The sequence below is a fragment of the Dama dama genome, chromosome 15, assembly GCF_033118175.1.
Source record: "Dama dama isolate Ldn47 chromosome 15, ASM3311817v1, whole genome shotgun sequence".
Classification (NCBI taxonomy): domain Eukaryota; kingdom Metazoa; phylum Chordata; class Mammalia; order Artiodactyla; family Cervidae; genus Dama; species Dama dama.
In genome coordinates, this window is record NC_083695.1 from 45,044,819 (window position 1) to 45,058,696 (window position 13,878).

The 13,878-nt window shown below is 47.0% G+C and overlaps 1 long non-coding RNA gene across 1 annotated transcript; it reads left to right on the forward strand.

Annotated features, from left to right (window-relative positions):
• Nucleotides 1–4,188: 4,188 nt before the first annotated feature.
• LOC133070667 (uncharacterized) lies at nt 4,189–13,311 on the forward strand. The gene is made up of 3 exons (XR_009696195.1): nt 4,189–4,656; nt 12,440–12,547; nt 13,016–13,311. It is a non-coding gene; the product is annotated as an uncharacterized LOC133070667 (long non-coding RNA).
• Nucleotides 13,312–13,878: the final 567 nt, after the last annotated feature.

Consider the following 13,878-nt stretch of genomic DNA (forward strand, 5'->3'; position numbering starts at 1 on the left):
TTTGTCTTTTGGTTGGGGCATTCAACCCATTTACATTTAAGGTAATTATTGATAGGTGTGGTCCCGTTGCCATTTACTTTGTTGTTTTGGGTTCACGTTTATACAACCTTACTGCATTTCCTATCTAGAGAAGATCCTTTAGCATTTGTTGAAGAGCTGGTTTGGTGGTGCTGCATTCTCTCAGCTTTTGCTTATCTGTAAAGCTTTTGAATTCTCCTTCATATCTGAATGAGATCCTTGCTGGGTACAGTAATCTAGGTTGTAGGTTATTCTCTTTCATTACTTTCAGTATGTCCTGCCATTCCCTTCTGGCCTGGAGGGTTTCTATTGATAGATCAGCTGTTATCCTTATGGGAATCCCTTTGTGTGTTATTTGTTGTTTCTCCCTTGCTGCTTTTAATATTTGTTCTTTGTGTTTGATCTTTGTTAATTTGATTAATATGTGTCTTGGGGTGTTTCGCCTTGGGTTTATCCTGTTTGGGACTCTCTGGGTTTCTTGGACTTGGGTGGCTATTTCCTTCCCCATTTTAGGGAAGTTTTCAGCTATTATCTCCTCGAGTATTTTCTTATGGCCTTTCTTTTTGTCTTCTTCTTCTGGGATTCCTATGATTCGAATGTTGGGGCGTTTCACATTGTCCCAGAGGTCCCTGAGGTTGTCCTCATTTCTTTTGATCCTTTTTTCTTTTTTCCTCTCTGTTTCATTTATTTCCACCATTTTATCTTCTACCTCACTTATCCTATCTTCTGTCTCCGTTATTCTACTCTTGGTTCCCTCCAGAGTGTTTTTGATCTCATTCATTGCATTATTCATTTTTAATTGACTCTTTTTTATTTCTTCTAGGTCTTTATTAAACATTTCTTGCATCTTTTCAATCTTTGTCTCCAGGCTATTTATCTGTAACTCCATTTTGTTTTCAAGATTTTGGATCATTTTTATTATCATTATTCTAAATTCTTTTTCAGGTAGATTCCTTATCTCCTCCTCTTTTGTTTGACTTGGTGGGCATTTTTCATGTTCCTTTACCTGTTGGGTATTTCTCTGCCTTTTCATCTTGTTTAGATTGCTGTGTCTGGACTGGGCTTTTTGTATTCTGGAGGTCTGTGGTTCCTTTTTATTGTGGAGGATTTACCCAGTGGGTGGGGTTAGACGATTGGCTTGTCAAGGTTTCCTGGTTAGGAACGTTTGTGTCGGTGTTCTGGTGCGTGGAACTTGATTTCTTCTCTCTGGAGAGCAATGGAGTGCTCAGTAATGAGTTTTGAGATGGGTCTATGTGTTAGGTGTCACCTTGGGCAGCCTGTATGTTGACGTTTATGGCTATGTTCCTGCGTTGGTGGAGAATTTGCTTGGTATGTCTTGCAGTAAAACTTATTGGCTCTTGGGTGGTGGTTGGTTTCAGTGTAGGTATGGAGGCTTTTGGACGGTCACTTATTACTTAAAGTTCCATGTAGTCAGGAGTTTTCTGGTGTTCTCAGGTTTTGGGCTTAAGTCTCCTGCCTCTGGATTTCAGTTTTATTCTTCCTGTAGTCTCAGGACTTCTCCAACTACACAGCACTGATAATAAAACTTCTAGGTTAATGGTGAAAAGATTCTCCCCCATTAGGGACACCCAGAGAGGTTCACAGAATTACATGAAGAAGAGGAGAGGGAGGAGGGAGATAGAGATGAGCAGGAGGAGAAAAAGGGGGACTCAAGAGGAGAGAGACAGATCTACGCAGCTGTCTGTTCCCAGAGTGTTCTCCGTAGCCCAGTCACCTACAAAGATTCACAGAATTGGATTGGGAAGAGAAAGGGAAAGGAGGAAATAGAGGTGTTGTGAGGTAGAAAACAGAGAGTCAAGACTGGGAGAGAATAATCAACACACTCCTGAATAAAAATGGGAACTGAATATTGGATTCTTAAATGTTCACAATTTATATCATATATTGAAAAACAAAAATTAAAAATCTAGAGTAGAGATTAGACTCTTAAAAATACTATATTAAAAACAAAAACCAAAACACACACAAAAAAATTTTTAAAAATATATATGAAGTTCAGTTTAAAAAATAGGGCTTCTCTTTTTTTTTTTTTTTTGGTAAGGTTATAGTGTATTGAATATGAAAATTAAGGAGTAGTAGAGGAGTACTAGAGGACTTTAAAAGAAATAAGAGAAAAAGAAAAATAGAAAATAGAAGAGAAAAAGGAGAAAAAAAGAAAAAAAAAAAAAGAATTTTCCCTAATTAAAAAAATCGTAAAAATCTATGAAAATGAAAGTTAAGGAGTGATGGGGGAGTAATAGGGAATTTTAAAGGAAAATAAAAGAGAAAAAATAAAAAAGAAAAAATTAAAAAAAATTTTTTTTTCTTATTAAAAAAAAAAAAGTAAAAATATATCTAGGAATTTCTCTGGAGCTGTTGCGGTCAGTGTCGGTTCGGCTCAGTTTCAGATATCTACTCGTTCCAGCTTACACTTCTTGATATCTACAGGCCTCTTCCGGTGTAAACGGTGTTTTCTACAGGGACTTTATCTTTTCTTTTTTTTTTTTTTAATTAAATTTTTTTTTTTTAATAGAAATTTTGTTTGTAGCTCTTACATTCTCAGCATGAGCTGAGCTAGAACCCACCGCCCCACTCAAAAGTGGCCCAGTCCTGGGGGCAGGGAGAAAGGGGAAGGGATCAGAGCTAAGGCCTTAGGAGCCTCATTCTTCCTCAGTGCTGGGGGGGGGGGCTGGGGATGCCACCCTCTTCTCCTACCCCACCCTCTGGGATCCAGGAAGGAGAACAGATGGAACTTTGGGCCTGGGGCTTCTCCTCCACACCACATCCCACCCTGAGTCCCCAAGCTGGAAGGGAACTTAGGGATCTGGAGTGAAGGAGACAGAAGAAAGCAAAGATGTCAATCAGGAAAGATGAAGGCCAGGGGTGAGGGCTACAGGAGAATCAGAGACAAAATGCCACTAAAAAAAAAAAGAAAAATAAATTTTAAAAGGGGGGGAGGGGGGAGCCAAAAACAAAATCCACCCCAAATTGGAACCCGCCTGGAAAAAAATGAAAGTTCTCCAGTCTCACAGAGACATTATTTGGCGCGGCCGGCTCTGCGGTAGGAGTGCTCAGGCCTCAGTCCAGCCCTGGAAGCAGAGGTAGCCCCTACAGCTCATCCTTGGCCTGGCCAGCGGCAGCATCTTCTTCTTCCTCCTCTTCCTTCTCATCTTCCTCCTCCTCATCCTCATCCTTGTCCTCATCATCATCTTTGTCTGCCTCTTCCTCCTCCTTGCCTTTCTTCTCCTCCTCCTCTTCCTTTAGCCTCTGCTCTTCATCCTGCTTGTCCTTCATTTGCTTTTCTGCTGCTTTTGTAACACCCCACGTCTCGTTGCCAAACTCCTCAGCATACGCCTCATCGTTGGTGATGAGGAAGTTGTCAAAGATGGTGCCAGACGCCTGAAGACTGGGACGATCGCGCCAAGATCGATGACCTCACAGACTCCAAGTCTACAGGGATTTTAATCTGTTACACCGCTCTCTCCTGAAGCGGTTCCCTTTGTTAGTTTGGCTTCTGTTTGCCGGTTTCTTCAGAGCCTCATTTCCGCCCTGACACAGGCGGGTGGAGGTGGACTCTTATTCAGGTAGCTAGTACTGTCGCGCTGCTGGAAGGGGCTGACGCTGCGGGGATGGGCTGGCGCTGCCAGGAGAGGCTGGCGCTGCTTTCTCGGTCTGTGCTGCTCAGGATCCCGGCTGCTCTATATGGAGCGCGCCGCGCGCAGCTCCAGCCCTTGGGTGTTCCACAGAAGCGCTGAACAAAAGGCTGCGTCCGCTCTTGTGCCTTCCCGTCAGAGCAGTTCAGGCAGCCAGGAGCTTGACAGGCGCACTCTCTCCAGGTGCGGCGCACCTCTTCCCTTCTACGGTCCCAATCTCGGTTTCTGCCAGCGCCAGTCGGTGCGTGCGCCAGCCCTGTGCGTCCCCAGCCCCAGTCCCCGCCCGCGCCGGTCGGGTGCCTGCGTGCTGTGTCTCGCGGGTCCGGGCCGGCCGGCAGTCTGCGAGCCCCTCTCCGGACTCTCTCGGTGCTCCCCGCCCACCCCCACCCCCGTTACGCGAACGGCCGGCAGCGTGCTCGGGCCGGTTAATTTTCTCTCTCTTCCCTGCTCTCCCACAGTTCAAGTTGGCAACTCACAGAAGCTCCCTCTGATTGTCCTCAGGGCACTCAGGTCCGGACCCTGCCCCAAACAATGCCGCCCGCTCCTCTCCGTGCCGCTCCCACTTGCTGGTGGCGGATGCGGGTGTCTGGGGCACTTTTCTGCTGAGAGTTGCTTTTAGGCACGTAATCTGTGGGTTTTATTTATTGTTTCCCTCCCAGTCAGGTTGCCCTCCTAGATTCAAACACTTCCCCCAGGCCCGCCGGTGCGAGGGTTTCCTGGTGTCTGGAAACGTCCTCTAAAGACTCGCTTCCCGGACGGATCTCCGTCCTTAGCTCTTTTGTCTCACTTTTTATCTTTTATATTTTGTCCTACCTCCTTTCGAAGACAATGGGCTGCTTTTCTGGGCGCCTGATGACCTCAGCTAGCGATCAGAAGTTGTTTTGTGAAGTTTGCTCTGCGTTCAGATATTCTTTTGATGAATTTGTAGGAGAGAAAGTGGTCTCCCCGTCCTACTCCTCCGCCATCTTGGCTCCTCCTCCGTTTGGTAAGTTTTCAACCATTTTGTCTCCAATATACTTTCTTTTCTCTCTCTCTTCTCATATGGGACTTCCATAATTCACTATTGTTTCTACTGATAACGTCCCAGAGTGTATTGTCACTCTTTTTAATAATTTTTTTCTTTTCACTCCTGTGACAGGATAATTTCAAATGATCTACCTTTTAGTTCACTGATTCTTTCTTCTGCTTGCTTTTGTTGAAATACTTTATTATATTCTTCAATACAGTATTTTATTTTTCAGCTCTAGTGTTCAGTCATTCTTTTGATTTTCTTTGTTGAACTTCTCATTTTGTTCATGCATTTTCCCCCTGAATTTCATGTAGTTGTCTGTCCATGTTTCTTGCATTTCACTAAACTACCTTAAAAGGATTGAATTTTTTATAAGAGAGTTCATAGATCTCTATTTATTTAGAGAATTTTAGTCGCTTCTTTTCATCATCTCATGTTTACTTGATTCTTAACGGCCCCTTATTTGTTGCATTGGTATGTGCAAATCAGGTAGTAGCCACTTCTACTCATCTTGGACTCTTTGGTCCAGGGTGTTGATTCATCTTCATAAATATGTTGTGTGATCTTCACAGTGAATTCTTGTCTACTGATAGTCCTCTAGCATGTAAGTGTGCAAGGAAACCTGATCATGTCTTCAAAGGCTTCTTCAAAAGGGATCTGGAAAATTGGGAGGCCCGTCTGTTATCAGAGGAGCTGATAGGAAATTGGAAACTAGGAATTAACTTTATGAGAAAAATTAAGGTACAGGAAGAAACAGGTCTTTCATGTTTGTGAAAGACATAGTAGGTATAAGGACCTTTTCTGATGGTAACTTGGAGATTACATGGGTGGTGGCCTTTGATGTTAACTTATATGTGGTTAACAGTTTTCAGAGAATTCTCATATATGCCAACCCTTTGTCATGGTATCCAGCACTTAAAGTTCCAGTCATGATTTTTTCTAACATCTTTTTACTCACCACACACTTCCTGATGTCTCTGAGCTCATCATTGTCTCCTTCCCTGGGGAAGGGGAGAACATCTTAAAGACTTGGCCCCTGAGTCTTTACAAGTGACCTGGCCTTGTGCTGAGCATGTTGTAGCAGTTACTGTCACCCTCTTTTTAGAAGAGACACCATTGTCCACATCTTTTCAGTAAGGAAATTGAAGTACAGGGAGATTAAGTAACTCACCCAGGAGATTAAGTAACAGCAAGCGAGTAATGGACACCAGACTATTTCCATATATCAGATATTTTGGGCTTTCTTTAAAGAGCATATTTTGTCTAACACCCCATGCATCTCAACCCTTGGTGACAGATGGAGATCTGTCTTGTGGGAATGGGACTCATCATGTCTACATCCACAGGACACCAGGATGCCTTGTCCTGGTAGGAGAGTACAGTTGTGTCTCATACAGAGGAGTAGTGCTCCCCAGATAAGGAACTCTCCTGCTGATCAGAAACTAATTCCAGCTCCTTTTGACTGTAATCCAAAACACAAGATATATATTATATTTTATATATATATATATATGTCTAATTGGTACAAAAGGGGCTCTTAATGTTCAATTTTAAGTTCTTTAGATGTTGAGCTATGGGGGCGGGAGAGATAGAGTACTTCTGTAGACCTCTGGGGGAGGGATCAGGGGTAACATCCTGGATGGTGGCTGAGAGCATATCGGTGGGGGATGCTGACAACGTGAGCAGCAGATATTGAGGGGGAGGCACTCTTCACTGGGTTGAAGGCAGATCTCTGAGTCATAGAGCATTGGTATGCACTGAGGATTCATTAAGGCAAAGTCGATGCACCTCCCCTGTATGAAGAAGAATAGAAACAGAATATCACTGAGAAGCCGCTGGACTTGGGAGCAGAAGGCTGTGGTTTCCTTTGCTCAAGGAGATCAAGCTCAGTACCCCCTCAGGATTCCCAGGGCAAGCCTTTGTTAATGCCATTCCTCTTTCTGGGTGTTGGCCTCTAGGCTGTGCTCCTATTTCTAGACTCTGTTCAGACACTGGAACCTCCTCTCCCTTTACGGGGCCCTGTTTTTCTGACTGTGGATCCCCTTTGCTCGGTACTGAACTTGTCCGCTCCCCTGTGCACTGGGAGCCCGTGGAAGGATAAGTGCTGATTGCCACAGCAGCCCCAGCACTGACCAGGCTCTCTTGGTGACTGTGTGCTCAAAGGATGAGTCCTCAGCACAGCCTTCAGTCTGAGCTCTGGGCCCACAGGGCAAGGGCAGACGATGGTGCCCTCAGATGGGTGATGGGTTGTTAAGGCAGCAGCACATACAGATCTTTCGGTTTGGGTAGAGATGGCCACAGACCCTTTGGGACAGCATAATCTGCAGTATCAGTTGCTCCTAGCTTTGCCATCATGTCTCACTAGTCCCCTGCTGAGGGTCCTGGATGGGACAAGAAGGGAAGCCTCAGCACACTGACCAACTGACACCAACTCTGGGCTGCTCAGGATGAAGGCAATCAGGTTAAAATCTTTCTTGGAACAACTTAGGTTACCATTTCTGAGTTATTATATAACCTAGAGATAATTGGCTATTATCTCTCTTTGGAATATCCTTCCTTACCATGTTTTCCTAGTGAGCTCCTAATCACCTTTTAAGAATTACCCTAAACCCTACCTTTTCCATGAATCCCCTTAACTATCCTCTTGACTTCATTTCCAACAAAAATGACTATTCCTGCTCAGTCTATCTTATAAACCTTGCATGTTTCTTTTCTAACAAGATGTCTGATCTCTGAGATTCCTTCATTACTTGTCTGTCCCTGGAGTGCTGTGAAAACAGGGGAGTGGGCAAGGTTGAGCTCCTGACATCTGACCTGGATGGCCTGCAGGCTGAGGAGAGGCCTGTCACAGTGACCACTAGATCCCATGGTCCAGTTCAACAAAAGACAGAACCACGATGTGAACCAATTTCCTGCAGAATAAATCCCCCTCATTAATTGCCTTCTTGTTTGCACTTATTTTAAGGCACAGGTTTGAGACCATTATGTCTTTAGCACAAACTGGGCCTTAGCAGGAAGCCTTCTGAAGTATACTGGAAGGCTGAGGCCCATAAATCCACCCTTTGTTCATCATCCTTGTGACTCATCACCCTCAAAGCAATAATTGATTAAGCATGTGGGGCAGGCACAGTAAGAGCCATGAAAGGGTGGGCCCTTATCATCCTCAACCTCTTCCTGAGCAGCAGTAGGGTCTGTGATGATACTGAGAGGAGACCACCCATGCTAGTCATTGTGTGAGGAAGAGGAGGTGACAGCTACAGGCCTCGAGGGCCCAAGGGACTTGCTAACTGCTGACCACTTCACCTCTCCCCATGGTTTCCACCAAGCACAATGCCAGTGCTCTGTCTCCCGGTTACCACCTCCTTCCAGACATGGTCTAACTCAGACCATGTTTTTTCCATTTCCTTCGCTTTTAAGATTCTCTTCCTTCATTCCCACATTCTTTTTCATGCTAGGTGCTTTCACACACCATATCTTTTTTTTTTTTATTTCTTAGGAAAAAGCCCTACAGGAGCATAGGCTGAGATACCACAAATTAGAATATAATGCCTGGTGATGGAAGACTTTTCTGGGGTGGGAGCTAAGTTGGTTCCCCTTCCCACTGTGAGGAGGGAGGGTAGGACAAGATGGGAACCCAGAGGGCAAGTTCTCCAGAATGGGAGGCAGAGAGTGGGTCCCTTTCTCCATTATTCTCCCCTCCAAGCAATGACAGGACATGGGCATCAGTGAGTGTGGGAGATTCTAGACATGCTGCTGTTCTCCTGAAGTTTGTGTGAGCTAGAATGGGGAGCCAGAGTCACCCCTGTCTATAAGGATGTCACAGTGGTAACCACCACCAGATGTAACATTTGGTAGGTAGCCATGGATCAGATTTGTCAATGGAACTCCAGGACCTCTGGACTTTGGATTATCCAGACTCACCTGAATCCTCCCTTGCCCTCACCAAAAATAGACCTAACATTCTTCATAAGTGCATTATTGTTGGTTCAGTGGTATTTTATTATTTTATCCCTGTTTTGAGAAACAAATTGTAGGTCTTGGAACATTTAAGAAACTAAGTTTGCAGACTTAGTAGCAGGCTGAAGTCAGTAACTCCAGAAAAGGCCACAGGGACCTTGCTTCATCTCTGCACGGTGCCTGCAAAACAGGTATCTGTGCCTTATTTCACTAGATCCCAAATGCCTCTGCATGTCAGAGAAACGGACTAAAGCATCTACAGCTACTGCTAAGTCACTTCAGTCATGTCTGACTCTGTGAGTCCCCATAGACGGCAGCCCACCAGGCTCCCCCATCCCTGGGATTCTCCCGGCAAGAATACTGGAGTGGGTTGCCATTTCCTTCTCCAATGCATGAAAGTGAAAAATGAAAGTGAAGTTGCTCAGTGGTGTCCAACTCTTAGCGACTCCATGGACTGCAGCCTACCAGGCTCCTCTGTCCATGGGATTTTCCAGGCAAGAGTACTGGAGTGGGGTACCATTGCCTTCTCCGAAAGCATCTACAAAGAAACATATATGACTGGACATGTCCATTCATTCACCACCAGAGGACTCAGTGCATGTGTAGACCATGTGCAGTCTGGATTTGGTGCTCCTGTGATGCTCTGATCTGCAGGGCTGGTGCTCATCTGTTCCCCACACACCACAGGGTGACACTGCTAACCTGGGAATATCTTGACCATTTGGATTGATGAGCACAGTACTCAATTTCCAGCCTTTTGAGTCTCCAAGCCTAACAGCCCCAGGGCAGAAGCACTGAATGTTTCCTTGGTTGGGAAGGACTTTGGATTTTCACTTCACCAACTCCTTTTTATTAATTATTTCTTAGCTTAAATGTCACCCTGTCACAGACTGTAATCTGGCCAAGCAGGCACTCACTGATACATTCATAACTTTCAAGTCTCTAGAGAGCTATTGAGAGATAAGTGGAAAATGGGACTTCTGTGTAAGCAAGGCTGGGACTGAGAGCTCTATTCTGATCCACAGCCAGGAGCCCAGCTGCACCTTGACACCTCTGTCACCAGACAACATCTCTATTGGGCATGAGCATGCCTCAGGTGTATCCTAAACAGTGTCCAGAGGCTTTCAGGCCTGTCCAGAGCTTCTAAACACCCACCTGACCAGCCACCAAGAGCCAGTGTTTGCCTGATTCAGTGAATATAGTCAGTGCAGCCCTAACTATAGACCCTAGAAACAGAATATCCTCCAGACCCCTGGCCCAGTCTGTACAAAAGGTCTGTGCAGGAGAACACCCAAAAGTATGATGCCCAGGTGCTTCCCAGGTGAACCAGGAGCAGTACCTCTTTGAATCTGCAGGCTTGAGGAGGGCAGATCTCTGGTGGCTTGGGAATAACCATCATGAGACCATGAATGCTGAACTGAAAGGGGGGCAGAGCAGTGAGAAGGGTGAAGCCAGGCTCAGAGTCCAAGTCTAGCTATGCCCCTCCCAGCCTTTGTGACCTGGGTCAAGTCACTCAGCCTCTCTGTGGGTCAGTACCCCCTTGGTAAAGTTGGGATAATGGTACTGGCACAGTTACTGGGAGAATTAAAGCACTGAAAACATTATTGGTCTAGCAACTGACCCACAGAAAGGATGCACCATTATTATTCATCATTAGTAAATTCCAAGGATGACAACCGGAATGATTCGGCTTCTCCCCATTGTCACAGACACTGACACAAGGAAGGCATCTTTACAACCTGGTAAATGCAGTCAGTGGTGGCCAGACAACATTGGGGAGGGGGTGTCACCATGTCCTCCACCACTCCTGGTACCTGAGCAACCAGCCCAGGAGGGTCTCACGGGTGGGGTGCAGCCAGCAGTCCCACAGGGGTGGGTAGGTAGTGGGGAGGGACGATGGATGGGAGGCCAATAGGCCTCATAGCCCTTTTTACTCAGGATTGGAAGTTCTGGGCATTGCTCTGGAGAAAAAGGGTCCTGACATCCTTGAGATGACCATGCAGGGAAAACGCATGGGCACCATGTTGAGAATTATCTGGAGGCTCATGATGTCCAGGTCTCCATGTCTTGGGCTTTCCTCTTAGCAGGTGCCCCCACAAGGCTCTCTGAACCACAGTCACAGGCAGTAACTGTCAAGACCAAAAAAAAAAAAGACCCCAGCCCATGGGGAGCACCCTGTACCCATCTTACCATGTCCCTGGGTGGACACCACATCCATGGCACCAGACTGCAGCGCTGAAGAAAGTTATAAAAAACATCCAGCTTTCCCTGAAAAGCAGATGTGGTTGTAAGGAAGCTACAGGCACAGACGCTGCCTCCAGATGAGCAGCATCGCCTCCATCTCCCACAAGTCCCCGGGGCTGTGTCCCCACACACTGGCTGAGGCTGCACGGCAGGCTTCACCTGGGGCAGGGGGCTGGAAAACATTTTGTATTTGTTGGGAGACGGTCTCTATGGGTCACAGACTGTATTGGATTCTGGAACAAATCAGTGTTTTGGTGTAGGAGGAGATTTTGGGGCTGCTTTTGAAAAAAAGAAACATGTCAAAGGTTGGAGGAGGTATGCAGTAGCTAAGGAGAGGTCCTCAAGGAGAAACATGGGGTGGGCATGGGGACCAGGCAGGAGATTGAAGGAGGGGGAAGAGGGCCTCCATTTGGGGGCATAAAGGGAGAAGGCAGGGAAGAGACCCACTCCCTGCTCAGTGGGAAGGGTCCCAATACTGGGGAGAAAGAGAAAGATGAGAAAAACAAAGAACAGGCAAGAAAGTGGACCTGGTGGAGGTAGGATGTGGAGCCGGTCCTCTGAGTGGGAATAAGTCCCTGGCTGATGGGTTCCTCCCTCTTGGAAGGTGAGCTCTGGATTTCCTGGGCCCCCACAGTGACTGTCAGGGAAGATGTGGGGCGGCCTTCCAGCTGCCATTTGAAGCTCCCAGGAGGAAGCAATGGACCCCATAGGGACAGAGGCAGGACCAGGAAGAGGAGGACAAAACTGAACCCAGAGATCGTGGTTCTTTCTTCCTCACACCTGCCACCTGGGGCCCTCCCTGTCATCTCTCAGCCTCCTGCCAGCGAGGATCTCAGTCACCCAAGGGAAGGAAGTGTCCTCAGGTTCCCTCCTCCTGGAGTTTCCTGTCACCCCATCTCAGGTGCCACAAGAACATGCAGTAAGTCCTTTGCCTCTCTCACTGAGCAGACAGGAGCTATGGGCACTTCCTGGTATTTTAATGGTGCTAAGATCTTGGCTCAGAAGTTTCTTTATATTTTTTTCCTGACTTGTGTGTGGCTCTTTGTCATTGTTTCTTTTCACTCATCCAATCACTCTCTGGTGAAACTCAGGACATTGTCAGAGCTGATGACAATCTCTGTGAGAACTAGGAATTGACCGGCTGTGAGTCAGCCACCAACATCCAGAATCCTGGGCCTGTTCAAGGGGAGACCCTAGTGCTGGGACAGCTGGAGGCAGTGAGTGCCTGAACATTCAACTCTTTGTTTCACCCTGAGCCACTACGGTGGGAAGAGCTTTTGGATTTGCTCTGTCACCAAGTGGTGGGAGACCAGAGCCCGTAAAGCTCATTTCCATCCAAGCCAGGTCTTTTAGGCCCAAGCCCATGTGGGTTGATTGGCTCCCCTGCTCCTCCAAACCCCCAGCCTTGAGGGGGTCATCCTTCCCTTCCTATGGGTCCTCTCACCTCCATCTGTCTTATTCTGTCTTCTTGGCAGTCACAGCGGGAGACAATCACTGTGGTCTGTACAGGGCATGGCTGTGAGAAAGAGAAATAATTGTCGGCTTTCTCATCTGACAGCTCCTGGATGCAGACACATGACATCTGTTGCCCTGGCACCTGTCAAGTACTGGCCACTCAGCAAATGTTTGTTGGAGAATCAAGGACAAATGAGCAACACCTGGCACAGTAAGATAGTGGCCTCCATATGAAAGCACACCAACCTCGTTTGGTTTACAAAGATGGCTCTTCTCCAAATATCAACAAACTTCATCCTGTCCCCTTGGTTCCCAGAGGCTTCCCTGGTAGGGTAAACTGGGTGTGAGGCTGTGCCATATGATGGAGGCTGTCAGGGATGTAGCAGTAGCAGGTTACAGGACTGCATTCACCCACCTCTGACAGATCCAGCCTCCCCAGGCCTCACTGCAGCCAGTGTCGATGCCAGTCTTGGCAGTGATCCTATTTGCCACTAGATCTCAGACCCAGGTCTCCCTTTCTTGGGACATGAGCCGCTCCTCCACTTCTTATGGGCCCTGGTTTGGGTCCCCACCCTGGGTCAGTCACAGCATTTTCTCCTGACCCTTTGTCTCTGTGTTCATCTGGGCTGTGCCCCCCTCACAGCTCAGTGCCAGGTAAAACTCCCTCCTCCTTCCTTAGTCCCCGTCCCTAAGGCCCAACCGTGCCAAGACCTCCACCCTGAAATGAGATGGAAAAGAAGATCAGGGAAACAGAGCACAACATACATCAGAGCGCGGGGAGAGAGACCAAGTCCCTGAAACCTGAGGATCCTTTTCCAAAAGCTCACCTGCGTCCTGGAAGTACCATCCTACAAACAGTCCTTTGAGAACTGACAAACAGCTCATTGATTCCAGGAGGGATCATAGGTGTTTCTAAAACAGGCTACCCCACATTGCTAATTCATTGATAAAGGCCCTATATCAGGTGGTGCTGGGAACTAAGGAATGGTGTTTTGCAGGTGACATATTGTGAGTCCATTTCTCATCTGCATCCCTCTCTGCCCCCCGTCACCCTCTTCCTTCTGCCAGTTCTCTCTGCTCAGATAGGCGGGAGCTGGAAGGGTCGGGGGGCACAGCCCCATGCACATCAGGGGGCCGCACTGTGCAGGGCAGTGTGTGCATCAGGTGTGCTCTCAACATCAGCCAAACACATCACTTACTTTTTTTGGATTCTGGGCTGATGGTGGCTCCTTGATAACCTAGGATATTAAAGAGACATAATTAATGTGGAAAGGGCATGGACAAGTCTGACTCAGCTATGCAGACATTGGGACTCTGCTCTGCAACAGTAAATGGTCAAAAAACAGGCCTTAGTGTATCTCTTAGGTGCTCATGACCTGTGACTATCTTCCTAAGCCTTAGACTTCTCAGATTTCAAAGGGGAATCAATACATCCATGTAGGGTCAAGGTGGAGAAAGCCCAGATCAAGGCCCCTGGTCCCTGGTAGAAGCTGCACATGGGAGTTTTCATCAGCAGCCCTGACATAATGGGAAGACAAGAGA